Here is a 16,717-nt window from a genome sequence, read left to right as displayed (position 1 = left end):
CACAGGAGCAAGCTAGATCTTCGAAATTTCGTACATATGTTTATAATGGGTTTAGAACCTAATGTGCAAAAATAGGATCGGTTCAGATATAGATGTAGCTCCTTTATACATACTTTCCAGATTTCAGATTTTTGTATCATAAAAGCCATAATATGCATCAGATCTTAACAGAATTTTCAAATATAAGATGTAGTTATTTGTCCACCCTATATGTCAAGGCATAGCTAATTTAGTAAAAATGTACTTAAAAGCATGAAAATGCCAAAAATCGTGAGGTACCCTTACATGGGGGTATTATCAAAATGTGGAACCATATCCAGAATTTTTGGTGGACAATTTTTTGACTACTGGGAAATCTAAATGTCGAAAAATATAGCTTAAACCCTTAAAATACCGAAAATCGGACGGTACCATTTTTGAACTTGGTCTAAGTTAACACCAAAGACACACAATAACAAAATTTCAGCGCTCTTTCTCTATTCATTCGAAAGATATCTTGATTATAATAGACAGACAGACGAACAGACGGACATACGGATGGACGAACATTGCTAAATCGACTTAAAATTTTACGCGGATGAAGAAAACATATACTGTGGTGGGTCTAAAATGATTATTTCGATGAGTTATAAACGGAATGACAAACGTAATATACCCCCTATTTTATGGTGGATGGTATATAAATATCCAAATTCTTAAGTTTGACGTGAACTAAAATCAGATTTGTATGAAAAGGCGCAGATGGACGCGGATAGTTTTTCACAAAATAATAGTACACATTAATACCTTTCACCACATATATTTAATATCACAGATACACCGCGATACCGAAAGTTATATTTCAGAGAACACATGGACGACAAAGCAAAATACTCCAAAAAATACATCACATATTAGCTCAAAAATACATTTACCACACGTAACATATCGTCCGCTCCGTCGGAAAAGGTCGTAAGTCCCTCTCAATACATTTTTCAGGAGGAAGAAAAAACATTCCAGCGCTTTCTGTATTAAAGATTTTATTATGATGTTAAAGACAGTATTCTTCGCTTATTTATTCGGCTTCAATACCTGTACTTTGTTTGAAAAAATTCCGTCGCGTTTGGAAGTTAATTGGATGTCTTTGGACTTACGACCTTTTCCTTGTACAGTTTTGTATTTTTGTAGGGACTTACGAACTTTTCCTACAATTTACGGACGTTTTAAAAATAAAAAATATTTATACTTTACAAAACAATGTAGAAAGGGTATTATAAGTTTTTTTGTCCAATATTCGTGTAACATCGCGAAATATTCGTCGTAGACCCCCTCCCCTTGCCATTTTGTCATATATTGACGAGATAAAGCGATCTAGCTATGTGTGTCCGTCCATCCACTAACAATTGTAATAAAACTCCAGGCCTCAATTTTGGACCGATCGTCACGAAATTTTGTGGAGAGGTAGGGTTCGAACCAGAAGTGACCCCATTAGATGTCGGTTATGATCGAAAGGTGCGAAATGGACCGAACCCACAATTTTTACCCGACTTTGTAGCTGCCATGTAGATCGCAGTAATATTCCGATCGGAGCGACAGTTTATGAATGATTTGAGTTTATGACAAAGAATAAGGAAAAGTTCCAATTTAACATGGTGATGAGATAATTATTAGCGGGTTTAATGGACCAAAACTTTTGTGTGAAATCTTATATATACAAGACAATGTGTGTATGTTCCGCATAGACTCAAAAACGGCTGAACCGATTTTTTTGAAAATTTCAGAGAATATACAAGGAACAACCGAGGTGAAAATAGGCTTTATATTTTTTGAATTTCGGAGGGAGCGGGGCTGACCCTATTTTTTAAAAAACGCTTTTTTGAAAAACTTATGAAAGTATCGGTCAGAAAATTAATTTGCGAGGCAACGGTTGAAGAATCTCCGACCCTAAGATTATGCACAGGGATGTCCTTTGGTAGATGTAGGCTATATATTTTGTTGAATTTCGGAGGAGTGGGTTACAACTGTGCCCTATTTTTTAAATGCGCTATATATAAAACTTACGAACGATTCCGTTTCCCCAATCCTGGGTACATATTTTAGCAATAAGACCCGACCAGAGTAAAATTCTAAGTAGGTATAACAATGACCGTCTGTCCGTCTTTTGAAATTAAGATACAGCTCGCAATTTTTTAGATAGATCTTCGTGATTTGGTATAGAAGTTTTTATTACTTCTAGGATGTTTGGTATTGACGCCTTCATATAGCCCCCATAGAACGGTACCTCCCGATTTCCGGTATTTTGGAGGTGTGGCCTCAATATTCCTCCGAAATGGCTGAAATTTGGTATTTATTCTTCGTTTTGGGTATAAAACTTTCTCCCATAAATGTGTCTTTATAGGTCCACGCCTTTATATAGCCCCATAGAACGGTTCCTCCCGAATTTCGGTATTTTGAAGGTTAGCCACATTGTTTTACTGAAATTGCTGAAATTTGGTATTTAGTCTACTTCATAAACGAAAGGAAACTAATTGAACTAAAATTCAATACAACTCATGGTGGAGGGTACAACATGTTCGGCGTGGCCGAATTTAACGACGTTCTTACTTGTTATTGATATTCACTTGCATATCCCAACTAATTTGGGTTCGGCAAATATTTAATATAAAACATGACTCGTTGTACTTACGACCTTGAATTTTTGCCTTACGACCTTTTCCTTCAATTAAATTTCATGATTAATTCCGTTAATGTACGTGGTTCCTTAGCTACATTGTAATCCCAAATAGTGTCCTTTTTTGTCTTCCCAAGTATTTCTGCCCCAACTCAAGCATCTTTTGTTTTTGTCTGCAAACCATGTAGAATCTTTAGCAGGTAATGTCTTCCTGCGTTTAGGAAGTTTATCATCAGAGCTTTCAGAATCACCGTGAAAACCATAAGGAACTAGACCCATGACACCATCGTCTAATTCCATTCCAAATTCATACTGCTCTTTGTTAGCAAAAATCATGATGCCTTCTTAGATTAATAACATTTCAATCAATTATTATTTTAGAATCATTTAATAATATAAACATTTCACTTACCTGTCCGTTAGAAGGTATTACTTTATTGAATTCAGAATACAAACTAAGCTCGTTATGTGAATAAATGTCCCTAGAGAAACCACAAATTACCAGTTGATAAAGTTAAGTAAGATATACGACAGAAAAAACAGTCAAAATTTAGATTTTTTTTACAAATTTTTCAATACATGAAGTATTTGAACACATACAGCATCCCAAATTGTATCAATGGAAAGGCCAGAAGTCCATCTTTCATAATCAGTTCGCTTATAGGGGAAAATAGATATCAAATGTAAATTTTCGTTGCAATATAGAAATTATACACTTTTGTGTTCAAAAGTTTGATCCACAGGCTCGGCCAAATATCATCCGATTATAATATTTACATTGTACCCCAACCATGGATGACGTTAAACATTATATCTGAACTACATTAGCTGTAGTATTCTTTTAAAGTATACATTTTCCTGTGGACTTACGACCTTTTCGTACTCAAATTTGTACGTTTTGTGGACTTACGACCTTTTCCGACAAGGGCAAAACGTAAGAAAAACGCGACATACTACAATTTTCTTAGTATCATACGACGTGTTTTGACTTGTACTATCATCCTGTAACAAAAACGCGATTTCCAAAAAAGTGGACTTACGACCTTTTCCGACGGAGCAGACGATATATATTATTTGTTAATGCTATCTTAGTTTACATACCCATAGAAGAGTTTTCCATTTTTAAAAAATATAAAAATGGCGAAATGTTCTGTTTAACGCCTAAAATGCTTTCACTGTTTATTAATGATGACTGTCAGAAAATGATGCATTAGAAAATATGTCACCATTGCCAGATCGGTATATCGTTATGTGACGTTATGTGTTACCAGATTGATTTATTTTTTATTTTTAGTGATTCAGAGTGTTTGCAATAGAAATCCGTTACAACCTTTTTCAAAGTGTACATTTCAAAAATTGACTTTTTGCCTCGAAAACGTGCCAATGGCTCCATCTTGCATTGTATAACTTTTCAAAATTTATCTGCGTCTACCATTAAATGATGCTGAAATTTTGAAGCCAGATTTTAAGTGTTTTTGAAAATTTCTTCTAATTTCGTCCCGCAAACAGGTTTTTCAAAAAATCATATATAGAATTGCGATTCTGGGTCATTTGATATATGTGTCGTGAATGTAGCCTAAACAGCTTCACAGAAATCTGCATCCAACTACTAAAATTTTGCGCGAGCAATTTTCTGAAAATCATATCGGGCTTACTGTTTACAATTTTCATTCAAATTCCTCGTACTTGATTGCACATTTTAGTTTTTACGTTCCGGATCCAATGCATCATTCCCCGTGAAGATCCAGCTACTAAAGCGCGAGTTACGAGAAATTCCAAAGTAGAAAAATCACCTAAAATTGCTTTTGAAAATATCGCGTATTTTGTCGCGTTTTCTGCGGGCCGTTTGAACTGCAAGAAAAAAACTTGTACAGCATCTTCATTTTTGCGGAAACAGAGATGTAAAGACTTCACTGATAAGGGAGCTAAATTCATTTTATCGCAAAAAATAGTGTGTGATGCTACATCCACGGTTCTTGATTGATCACCTTGAAATTGATATACATATATCAATGTGGATTTTCATGGTGACATTGAAACCTGATGCGGAACAAAATTGTATGCACTTTGCGCAAATTAACAATGCTACATCTTAGCCTCGAAATTAAATTTCGAAAAATATATACAACTTAAAAAAATGATTTGGATAATTACAACACTAGAAATGCATGTGAAAACTATTTTTTCAAATCAAAATTTATTTTTTGTTACCCAAATATGTCCTTTTTGGCTATAACATCCAAAGTATTATCCCGATTTATATAATTTTGGTCTCATTTGATTGCCCGTGAAGTTTTTATTTAAAACATCTTTTTTGTAATTTTTGACGGGTAAATGGTTCTATATTTTGTAAAAAGTCGTACTGGATTTAAAATTTTCATTTTTCGAATACTGGGTAAAATTTTACAAATATTATGCAATCTACTCACTGACTTCGCTTCGTGATAATTTTTTATTGACAATTGTCTCATCAAAATAATTAGCGGTTTAATAAGAAAAATTTAAATTTTTTGGAAATGGAATATGAAAGAATTGGCAACATTTCCCATATATGGTACAAAACAAATTTCCTTTGCAATTCCATTTGAAAAAATTTAAAAAATATTTTTGCGAGCACATCTACAATTTTTGATATAGAGGTTAAGGAAAAAAATTCTGATTTTAAATCTGTTCGCGTTCACAAAATTGGCTGATGCGTGCAAAAGTTATAGCGGTTTTTATTCTCATAAAAAGAAAAAATATTTAAAAATGTCTTATTTGTTGTTATTAGAAAATTTATGCATAAATCGATAAAAGAATTTCATACCTATTCGTAGATTATTTAGATTTAATAAGAAATAGTAAACATATATTGAAGTAAATCCAAATTATCCTGTCCTAGTGTCCGTACAAACCCCCAAAAAATAAGTTAAAAATATCTACAGAATATTGACAATGCGTAGAAAAATATGAAACCATATTTATAGAGATTGGGTACATAAGGTTCATATTATAGCAACAACAAAAGAGAAAAATTTATTGTTGGAAAATATTGTTGCAAATGTATATTTTTGTTTGAAAAAAGTTTCTGGCCAAGGCAATACGTAAAGTTGCCAGACGCCGTTTTACATTCCATTGAAAAGTTTGACATTATTTTTAGCTCAACCGTTCTCAGTACTGTTTGACGTACGACCACGTATTGAGTTCTTTACAGTAACTTGAAAAAATCACTTTGCATAAAAAATGGAAATTACTTGTGAACATTTTCACATTTTCACAACTTTCGACGTGGATAGTCACGGCAAAAGTGCATCGATCAAATTAAATCATTGTATGTCGATAAAGAACCCTATAGCATTATGAAAAACTGGTTTAATGAATTCAATCATGGCGAGCAATAGCTAAAAAACGAAGGTCGTGAGGGTCGTCAAAAACGGCCGTTGCTTCAGATAAAAAATAAGTCGTGCGTGAACGGATAATGCAAGATCGCCATGTTATATACCGTGAGATCGAGGCATCCATCCTTGGGCATTTATTCCACCAACTAACATTCGATATTGCAGGAACACCTGGCCGCAGAAAAAGGTTTTTCATTCTTTTTTTATTCTTAATTCCCGTGTCGATTGGTGCAAGAAATTTGGAAAAATACGGTCACGGTGCTTCAAAAGGCGTATCAGATGGATCATTGAACTATGTGCATGAGCCCGAAAATACCAGAAATCGCCAGAAGATGCAGCAAAAGCATTCAAAACCCATGTTTTGGAGGCGTCTCAATCGGCGTGGAAAAAGTGTTTCAACAATTGGTTTGAGCGCATGCAAAATCATCCTGGAGACTACAAAAGAAAACAATAAAACTATTTGATGTTAAATATTCGCGTTTTCATTGCTAGGCCAGAAACTTTTTTAGTTCCCCTCGTATAATAATTGTTCCACAAACATCATAGAAGAGACAAGGTAGACTTCCCTCATATCAATGAGTTCCAATTTCGAATTGCCTATCCTAAGACACCACTAGTAGAGAAGTTTTACATGGTTGAAATACTCAGAAAATGTCGCCAACATTACTGAGGGATATTTTTCCACTGTTGAAAATTTGATGTTGCCTAGCCGGGGAATTTGTAAATTCAATTATTAATTATTAATATTCAATTATACGCAGGGTGCCTTCACCTTCACCAAAATTAATATTTCAAAAATAAACCGAGTATATTTTGAAAAAAAATAATGGCGAAGAGACCCCATGCTGCAATATATGTATACAAATCCTATTGGACATTTAATACGTTCGGGATGCAATAATGCAAACACTGGGAATTTCTCTGCCATGATAGAGGCAATTTGTAGCATGAGTGGAAAATGTACTTCACTACACAAAAACCCATTATATATTAGGCAGTAGGCCCGTTATCTAGCAGATATATTATTGCAATTTGCGTCAGGCCAGTAGTTCTTTTTCCATATGAAGGAATTGAAATATGGACCAAACATTTTTTTTATATTTTTCATACAAGAGTAATGGTGCATTTGACCCGCTATATAATAGCAGATCATCATTCAAAATTTTAGTTATATTCTTTGACCTAAGCTCTTACCTCGTGCAAAATTTCGTGACTATTGAGCTATAATTGCGACCTCTAGCACGTTTATGATTACAATACTAATAAATAACTGAATATATTAGGGTGTAACTCTGTTATCTGAACATGTACACCAACACAATTGGCATCAATAGAAAGGTCAAGAATCCCTTTTCCAAGTACAGGTAACTTGACCGGAATGTGTCTTCTAGGGATAAATATATAAGCTCTATATTAAAAATTTTCTCAATTTTCACACAAAAGTTGTGGTCCATTTAACCCTCTAACAATTATCTGATCACCATCTCGAATTGCAAGTTTCTTCTTTGTCATATACTCGTACTTTATTTAAAATTTCGATCGGACTATTGTGGCCACCTACAGAGCAGCTAAAAAAAAACGTGACCTTAATTCCAAATTTCAGGATTCCAGCCCTATCCGTTCAACCAAATCCAAGTTGTACTAAATTTAGTACCATTTAGTGCTTTTCGTTCACTTATAGTTCGAATTTCTAAAAACCTTTCTTTGTTACTCTCCATCAGTGACCCTCATTACAAATTTCAGGATTCCAGCTCAATCTGTTCACCCAAATCCAAATTGTACTAAATTTAGTACCATTTAGAACTTTTCGTGCACTTATAGTTCGAATTTCCAAAAACCTTTCTTTGTTACTCTCCACCAGTGACCCTAATTTCAAATTTCAGGATTCCAGCTCTATCCGTTCACCCCAATCCAAATTGTACTAAATTTAGCACCATTTAGTACTTTTCGTACCCTTATAGTTCGAATTTACAAAAACCTTTCAGTGTTACTCTTCATCAGTGGCCCTCATTCCAAATGTCTGTATTCCAGCTCAATTCGTTCACCGAAATCAAAATTGTACTAAGTTTAGTACCATTTAGAAATTTTCTTACCCTTATAGTTCGAATTTCCAAAAACCTGTTTTGTTACTCTCCACAATTGACCCTAATTTCAAATTTCAGGACCTCTATCCTTTCACACAAATCCAAATTGTACTAAATTTAGTGCCATTTAGTACTTTTCGTACGCTTGTTGTTCGAATTTCCAAAAACGCTTTGGTACATCTTTCTAACTCTCCATCAGTGACCTTCACTCCAAATTTCAGAGTTCTAGCTCTACGCGTTCGCGTAATTCAAAGGGTACCATATTTAGTACCTTTTGGTACTTTTCGTACCCTTCCAGTTCGAATTTCGAAAAATCCAGCCTTATCTCACCCCTACATACCAACAGCAACCCACACTAAAAATTTCAAGTTTCTAGCTTCAGCAGTTTCGTCTGGTCGTTGATGAATCAGTCAGTCAATCAGTCAGTCAGTCACTCACCTCACTACTCTTTTATATATATAGATTATGAGTTTGCAATATTATCATGTTCCGTGTCTGGATTATTAAAAAAATCAAAAGACCACGAAATTCCGGCTTCAAAATGTCAGCGTCAATTTTAGCTGGATGCAGTGGAAATATGGAAAAATCATACACCAGTATCATGTTGCCCATTCTTTGAGTCTTATTTTGGGCATAGGCCTATAGAATGTATGGTTAAGCCAGAAATCGGAAAGAATATAAAAAACTTGTTGGCTTCAACCCATTTTTACCCATTTTCCTACACTGATGCCAACACAGCATCCACGAACATTAATTTTAATGGTCGACATTATGCGATCCCTCCTAAAACACTTAATTTTAAAGATTTTCAGTCATACTATATAGAATATGTTAATAGTTTGCGAATTCTGTAAGGGTGAAACTCGGATTCATCGATTGTAAAACATTTTTGGTTTTTACCATATACCCTCGTTGGCATAAACTTCAATGAGAAGTTTTTCTTTGGCAACCTAACACAACTCCGACGAAAGTGTTTTCGAAACAAACCAAACCTTTTCCACTGCTATGTGTCGTCGAATCTCGACGAATGCACATAACAAAATGTAGTCGGTAGCTTGTCGCAACCAACAATACAAACGGTTCCAGTGTTTCTTTGAAAAAAGTGATTTTACTATTCGAAAAATCGAAATGTTCAAAATGGGTTAACCAGTCTGTCAGATTTATTGCAACAAAACCAGGCTTTAAATATTACCATCATAAAATACACAATTTTTCGGGTCTAGTATATATAGTATACTTTTAAGAGCGAAGATTTCCCCCATGTTAATGAGTGCAGTGTGATTCTATTTTAGCTCATCGATATGAGACATCTTAGTTATAAATACGTTTTTCATAACCGAAATACTAAAAAGTGGTGGCCGTTAGCATTCTACGCAAAAGCGCCAAACCTAAAACAGTATTCGAAAAGTGAAACCCACTTAACCTGGACTCTGGGACGATTTATTAAATACTCCGCAAATTTTTTATGAAATATATTTTTATTTTAATCCGTTTAATAGGTGTAAAAAATCGTTAAAAAAACTTCACATTACGACGAGGTAAAAATTCTCCTTTGGTGTCTACAATTGGCAACGATAGTGAGTTTTTCTCCATTTTCAATATTTGCGATAACAAAGACGTTTTGGTGGATCTGGTGGTGCTGTTGGTGGTTGTGGAGATTGTGTAGGCGGTGTTGGTGGCTGTGGAGGTGGTGTAGGCCATGGGCGTAGCCAGCTATGGGCAGGCCGTCCTTGAAGGTTTTTTGAGTAGTAAGATGCAACTGATGGCACACTTTGGCCGCTGAATGAAACATGGGAAAATCCATGCATATTGATAGACATGGACTCCCTGTATCCGAAAAGCACATGCACCTCAACCGATTTAAACCAATTCGCGAATTATACGGTTTTTAACTTCTATGTTTTTTCTTTGATTGTAATTTCAATATTATTCTCTACTTCTTATTTCTATTGCTTATCACGTAGGGGATGGAATATACCAAGGAACGGTCCTGACCGGTTTTAACATGGCAAAGCCCAGGATTTATCTTGGTCCCTCTTTCATCTCAAGTGGACACTGACCTCCCCGTGGTGTCACCTGGGGAACTGCCTTTAACACCCGTTAAAGGTAGTGAGCTAACATGTGCCGCGCGTTCACCCATAAGAACGTTAAAAACTTGGGTTTGGGCGTCGGGTTAGTAACCCTCCCCTAGAAAAAAAAAAACAGCCTACTATGAAAAAACGAAAGAAAAGAAAAACAAACCCCTCTAAAGTTGACGAACTCCGCAAACGTTTTAAGGACCATGATCTGCGAATCTGCACCTGGAATGTTCGCACTCTTTATAGAGAAGGTGCAGTCTTCGCATTGGCAGACGTACTTGGAAAGTACAAAGCCGATATTACTGCCATACAGGAAATATGATGGACTGGGAAAGATGTCACAACAACACCTAAAGGTGACGCACTGTATTATAGCTGCCATGACACAAAGCATGAGTTTGGTTGCGGTTTTGTAGTTGGTCGGAGGTTAAAACATCTGGTCTCCAGCTTCACCCCAGTGAATGAAAGACTTGCTACAATTCGATTTAAAGCAAAATTCTTCAACATCAGCTTTATCTGCGCTCATGCCCCAACCGAAGACAAGGACGAACAGACCAAAGATATATTCTACGAGAACTTAGAAGAAACATATGACCGTTGTCCTGCCCATGACATTAAAATTGTTCTAGGCGATTTTAATGCCAAAATTGGAAAGGAGAATATCTTTGGACAAACAGTTGGGAAATTCAGTCTACATAGTGAAACATCAGACAATGGAATGAGGCTGATAGACTTCGCAGCGGCAAAAAACATGGTAGTTAGCAGTACCAGATTTAAGCATCTCGATATTCATAAGGGCACTTGGCTGTCTCCAGACCAAAGAACAATAAATCAAATTGATCACGTTGTGATAGATGGAAGACATTCATCGAGCGTGTTGGATGTACGATCGTTCCGAGGAGCAAACATAGATTCGGACCATTACCTCGTTGCAGCAAAGGTACGTACCCGTCTAAACGTTGCAAATAAAGCACGGACAGACACAACACGAAAGTTGTACATCGCCAAGCTGCAAACACAACAGATAGCCACAGCATATTCCACTCAACTGACCCAATTGCTTAATGATAGCGCTTCTCGTCCCGATAACATATCAGCACAATGGCAAAATATTGCCCACTCCATGCAAACAGCCGCAAAATCAGTACTTGGATACCAGAGACCTCCACCAAAGAATCCGTGGTATGACCAGGAGTGCCGTGCTGCTACCGAAGAAAAAAATGCGGCATATAGGGCTACTTTACAATCAGTAGCAACGCGTAGCGCACGAGAGAGGTATCGGGAGAAAAGGAGAGAGGAGAAACGTCTTTTCCGCAGGAAAAAGAGAGAAATGGAAAAGAGGGAGTGTGAACAAATGGAGATGTACAGGAGACAGAACGAAGTCCGAAAATTCTACCAAAGAGTGAAGCATCAAACTGATGGCTTTGGTACAGGAATATCCTCCTGTAGAGATCAACAAGATAATTTGGTAACTGATACAGATAGTGTGCTCAGGATATGGAAAGAACATTTTTCCAAACTGTTGGTATCCGATAGCAGTGAAAACGGCGAAGATACCACAGATCCAATCCCAGATGATGGTATTGAATGTATACCGCCCAGCCAAGATGAAGTAAGGACAGCAATAAACCGGCTGAAGAATAATAAGGCGGCAGGAGCAGATGGCCTACCAGCCGAGCTGTTCAAAACCGGAGGCGACACGCTGATAAGGTGTATGCATCAGATAGTTAGCACCATCTGGCAGGAAGAACGCGTACCCGACGATTGGAACGTGAGCATCCTATGTCCAGTCCACAAGAAGGGTGATAAGACTGTGTGCTCCAATTATAGGGGCATAAGTCTGCTCCCTATTGCATATAAGATAGTATCTGGCATATTGTGTGAGAGACTAAAGCCTATGGTCAATGAAATTATTGGACCCTATCAGTGCGGCTTTAGACCTGGCAAATCCACCATTGACCAGATATTTACCTTGAGACTAATCCTGGAAAAGACCCAAGAAATGCAGATCGACACCTTCCATCTTTTCGTCGATTATAAAGCAGCATTCGAAAGCCCTATACGTTCAAAGGTGTTCCAAGCCATGTCTGATTTTGGTATTCCTGCAAAGCTCATTCGACTTTGTAGAATGACATTAACTGAGACGAGATCCTCAGTTAAAATTGGAAAGAACCTCTCCGAAGAGTTTACTACCAAAAGAGGTTTCAGACAAGGAGGCGGCCTGTCGTGTGATCTATTCAACATCCTGCTGGAAAAGGTCATACGAGACGCAAAGGTCAAAAGAAATGGAACGATATACACGAACAGCCATATGTTACTGGCTTATGCCGACGACATTGACATCATGGGTCGATCGGTAAAGGAAGTAACTGACACCTTTGCAAAAGTCGAAAGAGAATCTGCTAAAGTTGGTCTGGCAGTAAACGGCATAAAAACCAAGTTGATGGTATCGACGCGTAATATGTCCATAAACACCGCACCATCTGTGAATGTTGGTACCTATAATTTTGAGGTAGTAAAGGACTTCGTCTACCTCGGCACCGCCATAAACACAACAAATAACATCAGTTGTGGAATACGAAGAAGAATAGTGTTGGCTAACAGATGCTACTTTGGGCTGAGTAAGCAGTTTAGGAATAAAGCCACCTCTCGTCAAACAAAAATAACACTGTACAAAACACTGATACTACCCGTGCTAATGTATGGTTCCGAAGCATGGGTACTTGCTCAAGCAGATAAGGCAGTGCTTTGTGTGTTTGAGAGAAAAATTCTTCGAAAGATCTACGGGCCAATCTGTGTTGACGGCGAATATCGGCGTCGTATGAACATCGAGCTGTATCAACTATACAATGACATCAATATAGTTGAACGAATCGAGATACAACGATTGCGATGGCTAGGCCATGTTATAAGAATGAGTGATGATGAACCCGCTAAAAAGGCGTATAAATACGGGCCGCATGGAGGTTCTCGCAGATCTGGAAGGCCAAAGCTTCGTTGGAGCGAACAAGTGAAACGAGATATCACAAAGCTACATATCCCAGATTGGGAAAATACAGCAGCAAACAGAGAGGATTGGAGATTTTTTCTTAGTTCGGCTTATGGAATAAATGTTCTGTAAAGGCCAGCTAAGTAAGTAAGTATCACAGAAAGCAAATAAACATTCACGATGATAAATTACTTTTCTCGTAGAAGTTTAAGCAAAATTCTTCAGGATTTGGATCGAAATTTAGCGAAATAATAGAATAACTCCCACATTTATTTTTCAAATTTTTCGTATTTAACCAAAAATATATTTTTGAAATAATTTCCAACAATAAGTTTCCGTTCTTTGTTGTTGCTGTAATATGCAAGTTATAAACGCGATCTTTATACTTTTGATCTCACATTTTTCTACGCGTTGTCTAGATTCTGTACGTATTTTTAAATTATTTTTTTAAGAGATTTTTTGGACTCTGATTTAGAATAAATAAAATTTATTCCAAGATTTCTTCAATATTTTTTGATTTTCCGCGAAAATAAAAATACATTTAGCAACTATTTTAGCATCTACGGATAGATATCAAATGCTGTTAACGATTCATATATACATACATGTTCTTATTACAACACAATAGGAATTTTTAAATATTTTTTCTTTACAAGAGAGCAAAACCGCATACAACTTTTGAGTGCAGCATCCAATTTTGTGAACGCGAACAGATTTGAAACCACGATTTTTTTCGTAACCCATGTACCAAAAATGGCGGATGTGCTTGCCAAAAAAGTTTTTAATTTTTTTCTATGTAATTGTAAAGGATATTTGAAATTTACCATATGCTCTGTTCCAGATCATGCAAGAAGCTACTATTTTTTACTACGATAAAATTTTTTCCTTTATGATATCGAAAAAAATAGTAAAAATTAGTAGATTCTTGCAGTTCTGGAACAGACCAATAGTTTTCTAACTTCCTTAAAAATAAATTCTTTGTAAATAAATTTTCTGGTACTTTTAAAAATCAGTACTATAAATTTATGTTGAGTTTTACTAATGTTGGGAGTACTTGGGGGACTAACACTAACACAGGGAAAGCTTTTGTGAATTCTGAAACAGCAATGTTCATAGATGAGAAAAATCCAAAAACAAGAAAAAATCGCTGTAGGGATTTTTAAATAAATCGCGGTCAAAATTCACATTTTTAGGTGTCTTTAAGTTTTCACGATTTTGCTTGGAAACCGCAAGTCCAGTCGAAATGGAGCTAAAGAAAATGTTTTAGCTGTGAAAATTCTCTACAGGATTGACGTTTATGTTTTGTTCTCAGGCTGTACCATTTTTTGAGATAAAGAAGCTCAATTTACATTTTTAAGTTTTTTTGTTAGGGTTTCGCGATTTGGCTTAAATACGGCAAGTACTATCGGCATGGGACCTGAGAAAATCTTATAGCTGTTAAAATTCTCTCCAAGACTGGTTTATGTAATTTTTCCTAGGTTGTACCATTTTTTTAGATATATAAGTTTAAGTTGGGAATTTGCAGTCATGACATTGTTTTATAAGGAGACTATACAGAATTGAATTTGAATTGTCCCAACTTCAACTTCTATATCTCAAAAGTTGTAAAACCTACGAAAATATCATTAAGGCCAATCTTATAGAGAATTTGGATAGCTACAACATTTTCTTTATTCCCATTTTGATAGGACTTGCGGTTTCCAAGCAAAATCGGTACCGCCCGATTTTTCAGGGGTTTAGCTGCATTATCATATAGAAACGGAAGTAATTTAATACATATTTAGTCTTCTTTGGGCCTACTAAACTTCTATCCAAAAATTTGTGAGCACTGTTTCATGTTTTATGTAGCCAAAGTAGAACGGTACCTCCCGATTTTAGGGGTTTTCAGGATATTGTAGGATAGTACGGCTATCCTACAGAAATGGCTGAAATTTAATATTTAGTCTTCTATGGGGCAATAATAACTCTTCCCCCTAATTTGTCCATACATTTCCACGTTTTGATATAGCCACTGACATTTATGACAATTTCGAACAGTCAACTTTGCACATATGTATGTAAAGTCCTGCTTGTGTATCTAAATCATCTTCTTTATGTTTTGTGAAACGGTTTTATGTATTGGTAATAATTCACCATGATTACTTTTTAAATGTCATGTTTTTTAATTTTTTAAAATTATTTTATAAAAGTATCCGAAATGAAAATGCAGCCCTACCATTGAGGAGGAGGGGAAGTTTTCAAGGGAAGATTTTTTTTAATTGCTGACAGAGAAGACTTAATATACATACTAAAAGTTGTTTAAAACTAAATATTCCACATAAATTCAGAATATTTTATGAAGGAAGCTTTTTACTTGTTTTTCATTAGGTATGTACCTAAATAAAGGGTTTAAAATTTTGTATGTAAAAACGATACACATCACCAAAAACAAAAAAAAAAAAAAAACATAAGTTCCCCCCCCCCCCTAGATTTGATCCTGGCTACGCCCTTGGTGTAGGCGGTGTTGGGTACGGAGGGAAAGGAGGAAATGTGGGGAATGGTGGGAACTCTGGGAAAGGTGGATATGTTGGATATGGAGGCAGAGTGGAATATTGTGGTGGCGTCGGATATGGTGGATAAGTTGGTGGTGTTGGGTATGAAGGAGGTGTTGGATGTGTTGGAGGCGTTGGATATGATGGTGGTGTTGGATATGTTGGCGGAGTGGGATATGAGGGAGGTGTTGGATATGTTGGGGGCGTTGGATATGTTGGAGGTGTAGGATATGGAGGAGGTGTTGGATAGTCTGGTGGTGTGGGGTATGAAGGAGGGGTTGGATATGTTGGCGGAGTTGGATATGATGGTGGTGTTGGATATGTTGGCGGAGTGGGATATGAGGGAGGTGTTGGATATGTTGGGGGCGTTGGATATGTTGGAGGTGTAGGATATGGAGGAGGTGTTGGATAGTCTGGTGGTGTGGGGTATGAAGGAGGGGTTGGATATGTTGGCGGAGTTGGATATGATGGTGGTGTTGGATATGTTGGCGGAGTGGGATATGAGGGAGGTGGTGGATATGTTGGGGGCGTTGGATATGTTGGAGGTGTAGGATATGGAGGAGGTGTTGGGGAAGTGGGACGTGTGGGAGGTGTTGATGGTCGTTCTGTGGGAGGTTCTGTTGGTGGCTCTGTGGGTGGTTGCGTAGGTGGTGTTGGGGGAGGTACGGTTGGTGGTTCCCTAGTGGGTTCTGTAGGTTGTGCTGCTGTTGTTGTCGTCGTCGTACTTCTATGCCTACACCCTATACTCTTCAATAAATCTGTAGCAATTTTACAGCAACTTGAGCACCTACATTAGCCAGCGTATTTACAGTGTTACCATCACCCACAGCAGTCACATCATTTCTCTCTGTAAACCATCAATCGAAATAACGAAAAATAATGCACAAATCTCTTTCACTAATACTTACGTTCTTGTAGGATCTCCGGGCTATCTTCTTCCGCACTCTCTTCTTCGGTCAATTCTTGGCCAGATAATAAACCAGTTACCTGTTTGGTTAACTCCAATAG

Source organism: Musca autumnalis, unplaced genomic scaffold (assembly GCF_047663935.1).
Source record: "Musca autumnalis isolate F117 unplaced genomic scaffold, ASM4766393v1 scaffold_3, whole genome shotgun sequence".
In the NCBI taxonomy this organism is placed as follows: domain Eukaryota; kingdom Metazoa; phylum Arthropoda; class Insecta; order Diptera; family Muscidae; genus Musca; species Musca autumnalis.
The sequence above is the reverse complement of the archived record's forward strand: the minus strand, read 5'-3'. Positions refer to the sequence as shown.